At 42.8% G+C, this 12,806-nt stretch overlaps 1 protein-coding gene across 1 annotated transcript in view; it reads right to left on the reverse strand.

Moving 5' to 3' along the window:
- Positions 1–12,715, reverse strand: part of LOC115133630 (RAS guanyl-releasing protein 2-like) — a 73,577-nt gene extending 60,862 nt beyond the window's left edge. Inside the window, exon 1 of the mRNA XM_029667066.2 lies at positions 12,284–12,715. The gene's annotated coding sequence lies outside the window, so the exon portion shown is untranslated. The remainder of the gene's footprint in view (positions 1–12,283) is intronic.
- Between the last annotated feature and the right edge of the window lie 91 nt (positions 12,716–12,806).

Consider the following 12,806-nt stretch of genomic DNA (forward strand, 5'->3'; position numbering starts at 1 on the left):
CCTTGTGGCTGCAGAGCCACGGTAAGTTGCTAGCTAGCATTAAACTTATCTTATAAAAAAAACTCAATCTTCACATAATCACTAGTTAAGTACACATGGTACACACATGATATTATTAGGTTAACTAGCTTGTCCTGCGTTGCATATAATCAATGCGGTGCCTGTTCATTTACCAGCGAATCACAGCCTACTTCACCTTCGCCAAACGGGTGATGGTTTAACAAATTATTGCGAAAAAAAGCAATCATTGCACAAATGTACCTAACCATAAACATCAATGCCTTTCTTAAAATCAATACACAGAGTGTATGTTTTTAAACCTGCATATTCAGTTAAAATAAATGCATGTTCGCAGGTAATATTAACTAGAGAAATTATGTCACTTCTTTTGCGTTCCGTGCAAGCAGAGTCAGGGTAATATGCAGCAGTTTGGGCCACCTGGCTCGTTGCGAACTGTGTAAAGACCATTTCTTCCTAACAAAGACCGTAATTAATTTTCCAGAATTTTACATAATTATGACATAACATTGAAGGTTGTGCAATGGAACAGCAATATAACAGAATATATAGAACGATTCTGTATTTCACTGAAAGAATAAACATTTTGTTATCGAAATGATAGTTTCCGAATTTGACCATATTAATGACCAAAAGGCTTGTGTTTCTGTGTGTTCATTATAATTAAGTCTTTGATTTGATAGAGCAGTCTGACTGAGCGGTGGTAGGCATCATTAGAATTGTAAGCATTAATTCAAACAGCACTTTACTGCGTTTGCCTGCAGCTATTAGCAAATGCTTGACACACAGCTCTGTTTATGAATTCAAGCCTATCAACTCCCAAGATTAAGCTCGCAATACTAAAGTGCCTATAGGAACATCCAATAGTCAAAGGTATATGAAATACAAATGGTACAGAGAGAAATAGTCAACACGTCATAATTCCTATAATAACTACAACCTAAAACTTCTTAACTGGGAATATTGAAGACTCATGTTAAAAGGAACCACCAGCTTTCATATGTTCTCATGTTGAGAACATCGGTCGACCTCTAGTACATACCCAAACCAGAAGCCATGGATTGCAGGAAGCATCCTCACTGAGCTAAAGGCTAGAGCTGCCGCTTTCAAGGAGCGGGACTCTAACCCGGAAGCTTATAAGAAATCACGCTATGCCCTCCGACGAACCATGAAACAGGCAAAGCGTTAATACAGGACTAAGATCAAGTCATACAACACCGGCTCTGATGCAAGCCCTGCCACATCCGACAAGCAAACCATTACAGACTACAAAGGGAAGCACAGCTGAGAGCTGCCTAGTGACACGAGCCTACCAGACGAGCTAAACTAATAACACTGAAACATGCATGATAGCACCAGCTGTTCCGGAAGACTGTGTGATCACGCTCTCCGCAGCCGATGTGAAGGCTGCAGGGCCAGATGGATTACCAGGACGTGTACTGCGAGCATGCGCTGACCAACTGGAAAGTGTCTTCACTGACATTTTCAACCTCTCCCTGTCCGAGTCTGTAATACCAACATGTTTTAAGCAGACCACCATAGTCCCTGTGCCCAAGAACACTAAGGTAAACTGTAGAGGTCGACCGATTAATCGGAATGGCCGATAAATTAGGGCCGATTTCAAGTTTTCATAACAATCGGAAATCTGTATTTTTGAGCGCCAATTTCAGATGTATTTTTTTTTTCAATACCTTTATTTAACTAGGCAAGTCAGTTAAGAACACATTCTTATTTTCAATGACAGCCGAGGAACAGATTTTCACCTTGTCGGCTCAGGGGATCCAATCTTGCAACCGTACAGTTAACTAGTCCAACGCTCTAACCATTGCACTCCACGAGGAGCCTGCCTGTTTCGCGAATGCAGTAGAAGCCAAGGTAAATTGCTAGCTAGCATTAAACTTGTCTTATAAAAAACAACCAATCATAAGCACTAATCCAGTTTAGCAGGCAATATTAACCAGGTGAAATTGTGTAATTTCTCTTGCGTTCATTGCACGCAGAGTCAGGGTATATGTAACAGTTTGGGCCGCCTGGCTCATTGCGAACTAATTTGCCAGAATTTTACGTAATTATGACATAACATTGAAGGTTGTGCAATGTAACAAGAATATTTAGACTTAGGGATGCCACCCGTTAGATAATATACCAAACAGTTCCGTATTTCACTGAAATAATTAACTTTTTGTTTTCGAAATAATCGTTTCCGGATTCGACCATATTAATGACCAAAGGCTTGTATTTCTGTGTGTTATTAGGTTATAATTAGGTCTGATTTGATAGAGCAGTCTGACTGAGCAGCATCTAATACCATTTCAAACGTCGCTCACTTTTAGATTTGGAGTAGTTATTCCCCTTGCGCTGCAAGGGCTGCGGCTTTTGTGGATCGATGGGTAACGCTGCTTCGAGTGTGGCTGTTGTCGATGTGTTCCTGGTTCGAGGCCAGGTAGTGGCGAGGACAGGGACGGAAGCTATACTGTTACACTGGCAATACTATAGTGCCTATAAGAACATCCAATAGTCAAAGGTATATGAAATACAAATGGTATTGAAAGAAATAGTCCTATAAATACTATATTAACTATAACCTAAAACCTCTTACCTTGGAATATTGAAGTCTCATGTTAAAAGGAACCACCAACTTTCATTTGTTCTCATGTTCTGAGCAAGGAACTTAAACGTTCGCTTTTTTACATGGCACATATTTTACATGGCACATATTTTACAAGGCACATATTTTACATGGCACATACATGGCACATATTGCACATTGGCACATATTACTTTCTTCTCCAACACTTTGTTTTTGCATTATTTAAACCAAATTGAACATGTTTCATTATTTATTTGAGGCTAAATTGAATTTATTGATGTATTATATTAAGTTAAAATAAGTGTTAATTCAGTATTGTTGTAATTGTCATTATTACAAATAAATAAATAAAAACATTTTTTTTTTTTTTTTTTTTTTTTAAATCGGCCGATTAATCGGTATCGGCTTTTTTGGTCCTCCAATAATTGGTATCGGCATTGACAAATCAGAATCGGTCGACCTCTAGTAAACTGCCTAAATGACTACCAACCCGTAGCACTCACGTCAGTAGCCATGAAGTGCTTTGAAAGGCTGGTCATGGCTCACATCAACACCATTATCCCAGAAACCCTAGACCCACCCTAATTTGCATACCGCCCCAACAGATCCACAGATGATGCAATCTCTATTGCACTCCACACTGCCCATACCCACCTGGACAAAAGGAACACCTATGTGAGAATGCTATTCATTGACTACAGCTCAGCGTTCAACAGAATAGTGCCCTCAAAGCTCATCACTAAGCTAAGGATCCTGGGACTAAACACCTCCCTCTGCAACTGCATCCTGGACTTCCTGACAGGCCGCCCCCAGGTGGTAAGGGTAGGTGGTAACAACACATCCAACATGCTGATCCTCAACACAGGGGCACTTTAGGGGTGCTGCTCAGTCCCCTCCTGTACTCACTGTTCACTCATGACTGACAGGCCAGGCACGACTCCAACACCATCATTACATTTGCTGATGACACAACAGTGGTAGGCCTGATCAACTACGGTCTTGAGGGAGGAGGTCAGAGACCTGGCCGTGTGGTGCCAGGACAACAACCTCTCTCTCAACGTAATCAAGATAAAGGAGATGATTGTGAACTACAGGAAAAAGAAGACTGAGCACGTCCCCGTTCTCATCGACGGGGCTGTAGTGGAGCAGGTTGAGAGTTTCTTGGTGTCCACATCACCAACAAACTATCATGGTCCAAGCACACCAAGACAGTAATGAAGAGGGCACAACAAAACCTATTCCCTCTCAGAAGACTGAAAAGATTTGGCATGGGTCCTGAGATCCTCAAAAGGTTCTACAGCTGCACCATCGAGAGCATCCTGACTGGTTGTATCACTGCCTGGTATGGCAACTGCTCAGGCTCCGACCGCAAGGCACTACAGAGGGTAGTGCGTACGGCCCAGTACATCACTGGGGCCAAGATTCCTACCATCCAGGACCTCTATACAAGGCAGTGTCAGAAGAAGGCCTAAAAATTGTAAAAGACTCCAGCCATCCTAGTCATAGACTGTTCTCTCTGCTACCACACGGCAAGTGGTCCCGGACCGCCAAGTCTAGGTCCAAGAGGCATCTAAACAGAGTCTACCCGCAAGCCATAAGACTCCTGAACATCTTGTCAAAGGCTACCCAGACTATTTGCAGTGCCCCCCATCGCCCCCACTTTAAACCACTGCTACTCTCTGTTGTTATCTATGCATAGTCACTTTAATAACTCTACCTACATGCACATATTACCTCAACTAACTGGTTCCCCCGCACATTGACTGTATCAGTACCCTCCTGTATATAGTCTCGCTATTGTTATTTTACTGCTGCTCTATAATTACTTGTTACTTTTAGCTCTTATTCTTATCCGTATTTTTTAACTGCATTGTTGGTTAGGGGCTTGTAAGTAAGTATTTCACTGTAAGGTCTCCACCTGTTGTATTCAGCATTTCACTGTAAGGTCTACACCTGTTGTATTCGGCGCATGTGACAAATAACATTTTATTTGATTCACAGTAAGTAATAACGGTTTCATATCAACCAAGCAGCCAATGAATTATGTAAAGAGTGAATGAATTACCCATAGAGATAGATAGAGGACTCAATAATGTCCATGCTCATCAATCTCCATGTTATATCCATCTAGAGTCCTCAATCTCTCTCTATGACACATCCCCCAAAACCGAGAGGAAAACCACCACTTACCGTGTTAGTACTAGGACCAAAGATGGTGGATAAATGAAGATAGTTCACTCCGGCTGTTTACCATTGAATATAATTGTCAGTTCCGGTCTACTTAATGGGGTGGGTCTCCCATAGACACCAATGCAATAGCAGCTGGGTCTGGTCTACTTAGTTCATTGACTTTCATTGAACCAAAAAAAAACTCAGACTAGGGTGTCTTGCTTGCTCTTCCATCTCTGCTATGGCTGTGTGTAAGATGGGGACTTGGGGCATGATAGGAATGAAGATAACTCTGAAAAGTCTACATTTGTATCTAGCTATTAGATAAACTCTGAGCAATAGAAGGGTCTCTGTGTGTATTTTTGTGGACACAGACATAAACAGAGGTCACAACAGGAATAATGAAATGTACGAACACGCGCTCTATTGCAGGGGTATGGTAAATTCATTTAAACAAGTGAAATGTATACTCTCACACCTGTTACAGATACTGGATGTAGACAGTGCACTCTAGTCAGAATAAGCATAAATACTCTGCTTTTACTACTCAACGGGGCAGATACTCCTGTGTGGTCACCCATTGTCGTTCCATTTGTTCTCCCAGCCACCTCATTGACTATGTATCACCTGGCTGCTTTAATTATGGACAGCCTGACCTTTAGCTGTTACGAGTGTCTCTCTCTCCCAGGCGTTCCATCTTTGCCCTTTAAGGTGAAAGGAGCACTGACAGGATGAAATTTCCCAGGTCCTCTCAGGAATGTGTGTGTGTGGGGGGGGGGGGGGGGAGACAGAAACAGGAAGGGAAAGAAAGAAAGAAAAAGCGAAAGAGTGTGGAAGAGAGAGAGGGAGAGGAGGGAGAGAGTAGGAGAGGAGGCAGTGAAGCGTACCCCAGTGATGCGACTGCATGCCTCTGGTTAGCTGCTTCCCCGTAATTACTTTCTTTGTTGGTTTATTTTGCTCTCCTGAGATTGATTTTGCTTCCTCTGTCTTTCTACTGATCAGCTTCTGTACTTCCTTCCTCCATCCTTCTCTTTCTCACTCTCCCCCAGTCCTAAAATCCCTCTCTTTCCTTCTCTACCCCCCCTCCCCCCCACCACCACCACCACCATCACTTTCCTTCTCCCTCACCCCTCTCTATCCCTCCTCTAACCAGATCTCAGTCCTTTGGCATAAATTAGCCCTTTACAAAGAATCCAATTAAGGCCAGTTTGCCTAACAAGGCACTGGGGCATGGCGGCTTGACGCAAGTCAGAGGTCGCTGGCTGCTCTAGGAGCCTCTGGAGACAAGCAAAATGTTAAGCGTGTATACAGAAGGCTTTGGGAGAGGCATTGTGCCTGCAGAAACGGGAGAGAGGAGGTGAGTTACTGTGTATACGGGGAGAGATCTATTTTCTAACTGCACATCACACCCACCCTTGCTGAATTCCTTTTGTTCCTGCTGCTGAGGTGTGGATCACCAATCAAATGACTTGTTGTAGGTTCTATCACGCCACATGTAATGGAGGTGCTTTTATGGATTTATTTAACCCTTATTTTATTTGTTCAGGTAAATTGACTGAGAAGACATTCTCATTTACAGCAACGACCTGGGGAATAGTTACAGGGGAGCCAATTAGTGAATGAGCCAATGAGTTACCTTGCCTGAGATCTGAAGACTTGCGTTAACTCCTGAGCTAATGCTCTTTCACCAATTGTCTGATTTGATTTTGCAAAGGGATTTTGTATTGAAAGTGCGGCATTCTATGTGTGGTTGCTAAAGGGAGCAAGGACAGTGGATGGATAAAAACATATTTTACATGGCGCAATTCTCTCAATCAGAAACCGATTCGCAAAAAGAGCAGAGAAAGCATGTTACCCAATATTAAAATAATTGCAGCAGCTAATCAACAACATACACACTCAGCTCGTCATGCAACTTGAACAGAATCTCACCAGAACAAGCTGATGAGGTTTGACTTTAGAAGACCTGTACATATACACTACATGGTATGTGGACACCCCTTCAAATTAGTGGATCCGGCTATTTCAGCCACACCCGTTGCTGACAGGTGAATAAAGATCGAGCACACAGCCATGCAATCTCCATTGACAAACATTGGCAGTAGAATGGCCCGTACTGAAGAGCTCAGTGACTTTCAACATGGCACCGTCAGAGGATGCCACCTTTCCAACAAGTCAGTTCGTCAAATTTCTGCCCTGCTAGAGTTGCCCCACAAGCTCACAGAACGGGACCGCCGAGTACAGAAGCGTGTAGCGCGTAAAAATCGTCTGTCCTCGGTAGCAACACTCAATACCGAGTTCCAAACTGCCTCTGGAAGCAACGTCAGTACAAGAACTGTTTGTCGGAAGCTTCATGAAATGGGTTTCCATGGCCCAGCAGCCGCACATAAGCCTAAGATCACCATGCGCAATGCCAAGCGTCGGTTGGAGTGGTGTAAAGCTCGCCGCCATTGGACTCTGGAGCAATGTAAATGTGTTCTCTGGAGTGATAAATCACGCTTCACCATCTGGCAGTCCGAGGGACTAATCTTGGTTTGACGGATGCCAGGAGAATGCTAACTGCCCGATTGCATAGTGCCAAATGTAAAGTTTGGTCTATACATAAATGGTTTGTTGAGATCAGTGGTGTAAAGTACTGAAGTAAAAATACTTTAAAGTACTACTTAAGTAGTTGTTTGGTGTATCTGTACTTTACTATTTATATTTTGGACAACTTTTACTTCACTACATTCCTAAAGAAAATATTGTACTTTTTACTCCATACATTTTCCCTGACAACCAAAAGTACCCATACATTTTGAATGCTTAGCAGGACAGGAAAATTGTCAAATTCGTGCACTTTTCAAGAGAACACGTGGTCATCCCTACTGCCTCTGGTGAACTCATTAAACACAAATGCATCTTTTGTAAATAATGTCTGAGTGTTGGAGTGTGCCCCTGGCTATCTATACATTTTAAAAACAGTGTGCCCCTTTACCCCTAACAACATGTACATATTACCTCGACTAACCTAAGACATTGACTCTGTACCTGTATCCCCTGTATATACTGTTGCCTCATTATTGTATTGTGTTACTTTAGTTTATTTAGTCAATATTTTCTTAACTTTACTTTTCTTAAAACTGCATTGTTGGTTAAGGGTTTGTAAGTAAACATTACACAGTAAGGTCTGCACCTGTTTTAGTCAGTGCATGTGACAAATACATTTTGATTTGATTAATATAAATGTATACTTTTACTTTTGATACTTAAGTATATTTGAGCAATTACATTTACTTTTGATACTTAAGTATATTTAAAACCAAATACTTTGACTTACTCAAGTAGTATTTTAATAACTTTCACTTTTACTAGAGTAACTTTCTATTCAGGTATCTATACATTTACTCAAGTATGACAATTGGTTACTTTTTCCATCACTCGTCGAGATCATTGTGGAAGAACTTGACTGGCCTGCAGAGCCCTGACCTCAACCCCATCGAACACCTTTGAGATGAATTGGAACACCGACAGCAAGCCAAGCCTATTCACCCAACATCAGTGGCCAACCTCAATAATGCTCTTTTGGCTAAATGGAAGCAAGTCACTGCAGCAATTTTCCAACATCTAGTAGATAGCATTCCCAGAAGAGTGGATGCTGTTATAGCAGCAATGGGGGAATGAACTCCATATTAATGCCCATGATTTTGGAATGAGATGTATGTGGACACCTGCTTGTCGAACGTTTGGCCATATAGTGTATATCTCTCATCATCACACTGTATTGCTGTAATGTTCTTTGTCAGAAGCTTTATTGAAAACCCCCAGACAGACAGACTTACAAGTCAAAGCTTTGGTTGTTACAACTCTAATAGTTCGCCGAATTTCAGTTCATGTGACAAAACAAGCAAGTGTAGTGTAGAGAATCATTGTACCATCTAACCGCTGTGAAATATCTTTTCCAGAACCAAAAGTATTGTATTTTCAGCATTTTGAAGCTGGTGTACAAAACCGAAAGTAAAAGGAGCCAACATGAAACTTAAGCATAGAAAACGGGAAGCATAGAAATTGTGCACATAGAACAGATCTACCGCTTCTTAGACTTGCTTTCAATGAGAATGACAGATCTATAACTCACATTTTTATGTGGATTTGGACTTTTTGCCCAAAAAAGTTACATATTGCAGCTTTAAGTCTGACAGAAAACATCCTAGCGGGTCAAATCAGTGAGGCTGCAGAACAAAAAAACATCCAGAACACCAGGCCCTGTCCTAATCCTCGCTGCTCTGTGGGCGGTTGGAGGAAAGCGCCTGACAGAGCCGGTGGAGTCAGGCCGCCCACGCCCCTGTCTGAGCTCCCACACACAGAGTAATGCAGGGTTTTCTCCAACTGGGAATTCAGGAGAAGTTCCACCCCCATTCATTTTCAACAAGGGCAGACAGAGAAAATGTGCAGAGGATTGTGGGAAGGTGAGCGGCGAGGACCCTACTAGCGGAGCGGTAGAAGAGGTTGAACTTTATGCATATTTCAAGCGCAGCGTTGGCGACGCGGAAGAGTTAAGCGTTGGAGCGAAGCCTTGTCAAGATGGGGCATCGCTCTGGTCAAAACCCACTAATGAGGCCGGTGGATCGATACCCAAACAAAGTAAGCCTGGGTTTGACCTGCGGAGCCACACATAGCATGGTGCACAGACTGGAATGTAAACCAATGCTCATAGCTGATTCATATCACTGTGTATAGGGATTTATATGCTGTAATCAGTGGTGGGTAGCAGCACTCAAAACCGCTTATGAATAACAGACCTAATAGTTATTGCACGTGTGCTGTGTAGCTATTATTGCCCTTATACCCTGTACCCTGGGTCGAGACCCCGCCCTGTGCAACTGCGTCCTGGACTTTGACGGGCAGCCCCCAGGTGGTGAGGGTAGGAAACAACATCTCCACCCCGCTGATCCTCAACACTGGGGCCCCACAAGGGTGTATTCTCAGCACCCTCCTGTGTTCCCTGTTCACCCATGACTGCGTGGCCATGCACGCCTCCAACTCAATCATCAAGTTTGCAGACGACACTACAGTAGTTCGGCTTGATTACCAACAACGACGAGACGGCCTACAGTTAGGAGGTGAGTGCCCTCAGAGTGTGGTGTCAGGAAAATAACCTCACACTCAACGTCAACAAAACAAAGGAGATGATCGTGGACTTCAGGAAACAGCAGAGGGAGCATACACCTATCCACATCGATGGCACAGTAGTGGAGAAGGTGGAAAGTTTTAAGTTCATCGGTGTACACATCACGGACAAACTGAATTGGTCCACTCACACAGACAGCGTGGTGAAGGCAGCGCAGCAGCGCTTATTCAACCTCAGGAGGCTGAAGAAATTTGGCTTGTCACCAAAAGCACTCACAAACTTTTACAGATGCACAATCGAGAGCATCCTGTCGGGCTGTATCACCACCTGGTACGGCAACTGCTCCGCCCACACCCGTAAGGCTCTCCAGAAGGAAGTGAGGTCTGCACAACGCAACACCGGGGGCAAACTACATGCCCTCCAGGACACCTACACCACCCGATGTCACAGGAAGGCCAAAAAGATCATCAAGGACATCAACCATCCGAGCCACTGCCTGTTCACCCTGCTATCATCCAGAAGGTGAGGTCAGTACAGGGGCATCAAAGCTGGGACCGAGAGACTGAAAAACAGCTTCTATCTCAAGGCCATCAGACTGTTAAACAGCAATCACTAACATTGAGTGGCTGCTGCCAACATACTGACTCAAATCTCTAGCCACTTCAATAATTAAAAATAGGATGTAATAAATGTATCACTAGTCACTTTAAACAATGCCACTTTATATAATGTTTACATACCCTACATTACTTATCTCTAATGTATATACTGTACCCTATACCATCTACTGCATCTTGCCTATGCCGTTTCGGCCATCGCTCATCCATATATTTATATGTACATATTCTTATTCATTCATTTACACTTGTGTGTATAAGGTAGTTGTTGTGAAATTGTTAGATTACTTGTTAGATATTACTGCATGGTCGGAACTAGAAGCACAAGCATTTTGCTACACTTGCATTAACATCTGTATGTGACCAATTAAATTTGATTTGAATATGATATAGGACTATGAGTGATATTAGTGTAGCAAGATATATTACCAGGTCATAACAATGCCTTGTTTTACCTCGCTATTCAATCATACACTGATAAAATATAAACGGAACACGTAAAGTGTTGGTCCCGTGGTTCATGAGCTGAAATAAAAGATCCCAGAATTGTTCCATAACGCACAAAAAGCATATTTCTCTCATGGTTTGTGACAGAATTTTTTTTTACACCCCTGTTCGTGAGTATTTTATCCTTTGTCAAGATAATCCATCCACCTGACAGGTGTTGCATAGATGTTAATTAAACAGTATGATGATTACACAGGTACACCTTGTGCTGGGGGCCAATAAAAGGCCACTGTGAAATGTGCAGTTTTGTTACACAACACAATGCCACAGATGTCCAAGTTTTGAGGAAGTGTGCATTTGGCATGCTGACTGCAGGAACGTCTACCAGAGCTGTTGCCAGATCATGTAATGGGGGAAAAACTCATTCTGATTGGCTGGGCCTGGCACCCCAGTTGGTTGGCCTGGCTCCCAAGTGGGTGGGCCACCTATGGATGCGCCACCGCCCAGTATGTTAAATCAATAGATTAGGGCCTAATGAATTAATTTCAATTGACTGATTTCCTTATATGAACTCTAACTCAGAAGAATCTGAAATTGTTGCATGTTGCGTTTATATTTTTGTTCAGTATAGATGAATAGCCATACAATGAGTTTCTCCGTGTTGAACAATGATGTAATGAGGTCTATAGCTGCTATTGTACCACACTAATTACAACAGGGGGTAGAATAGACAGCCCAGACTAAACAGCTGTGATAACATTATCTACGGCAGTCTTAACATGATAACCCTGTCTGTCTCATACACAAATATAGCCTATCTATTTCATCCAATAGGCGTGAGAATTACTCTCACCCTGGTACTCGGCTACTGTGAAAACCACAAAGGTGCGGTTTGCTAGAGAATGCAATAACGCGTCACTGCCTACTGCTGATTTGATTTCATGGGGCAATGTGTGTGGTTATGTATTAAGCACAGTACATACCCAATACCCACTGCATGAGTTTACATGATTAACCCTCTCTTGCGCGATTGCCCGTAAATCATATCCAATTATTGCTCAAATAGCATTGCGCAACTTGGGGATCATTGAAAGAGCCATTGGAAAAGAAAACACTATTCAAATATAACTTGCGTCACAGCTTGCCTCTTTTCAAATAACCCTCCACGAGCTCGCCTTATGAGGTATAAAGAGAAAAGTGAGTTAAATGATGCCAAGAGCCGTCCAAACCACGAGAAATCAGTCATGTGTAAAGGTTATAAAATAACGCGGACCACGCATTACATCACAGGTGTATAACCCTGCACTCTGCTGTAGACTAGAGATGTCTTACCTTCAGAGTTTGGAGAGTCCCATCACACGAAATGTCTGCCCAGTCAATAATGTCAGACTGTGTGCCAGGATACCTTTCATAAACAAATTACCAGACCATGTAGGCTGGCTGTTCCGATGATCTAACTGTTAGGGTATAGCCTTTTTGGTAGCCCCTAAACCAAACGATAAAGCCCATGCATGCACTTGCAAGTCCTTGGAAAAAGACGCAAAAAAATTATGCAAAAAATGAAGTCATAAGTTTCAGAAAGGCGATCCGTTGGAGTTGATGCTACAGGTCCCAAATGCACATGTCTGCCCGTGCAACGAACTACCGCCTGCACTTAGCACCAAGTTCAAATAGATGCCTGTTGCGGTTTAGGTTACCGTCATTTCTGTTGATCGCTAGAGCCGTACTAACTCACGTGTGGTCTGCTATGTGGTTCACAATGCAATGGTTTAGCTCAATCCACTGTCTCAAAGTCCCGCCTATTGGCGATGCCTCATCATAGCACCCCACCGGCAATAACAAAAAAAACTGGATA

This window comes from Oncorhynchus nerka, linkage group LG8 (genome assembly GCF_034236695.1).
Source record: "Oncorhynchus nerka isolate Pitt River linkage group LG8, Oner_Uvic_2.0, whole genome shotgun sequence".
Lineage (NCBI taxonomy): Eukaryota > Metazoa > Chordata > Actinopteri > Salmoniformes > Salmonidae > Oncorhynchus > Oncorhynchus nerka.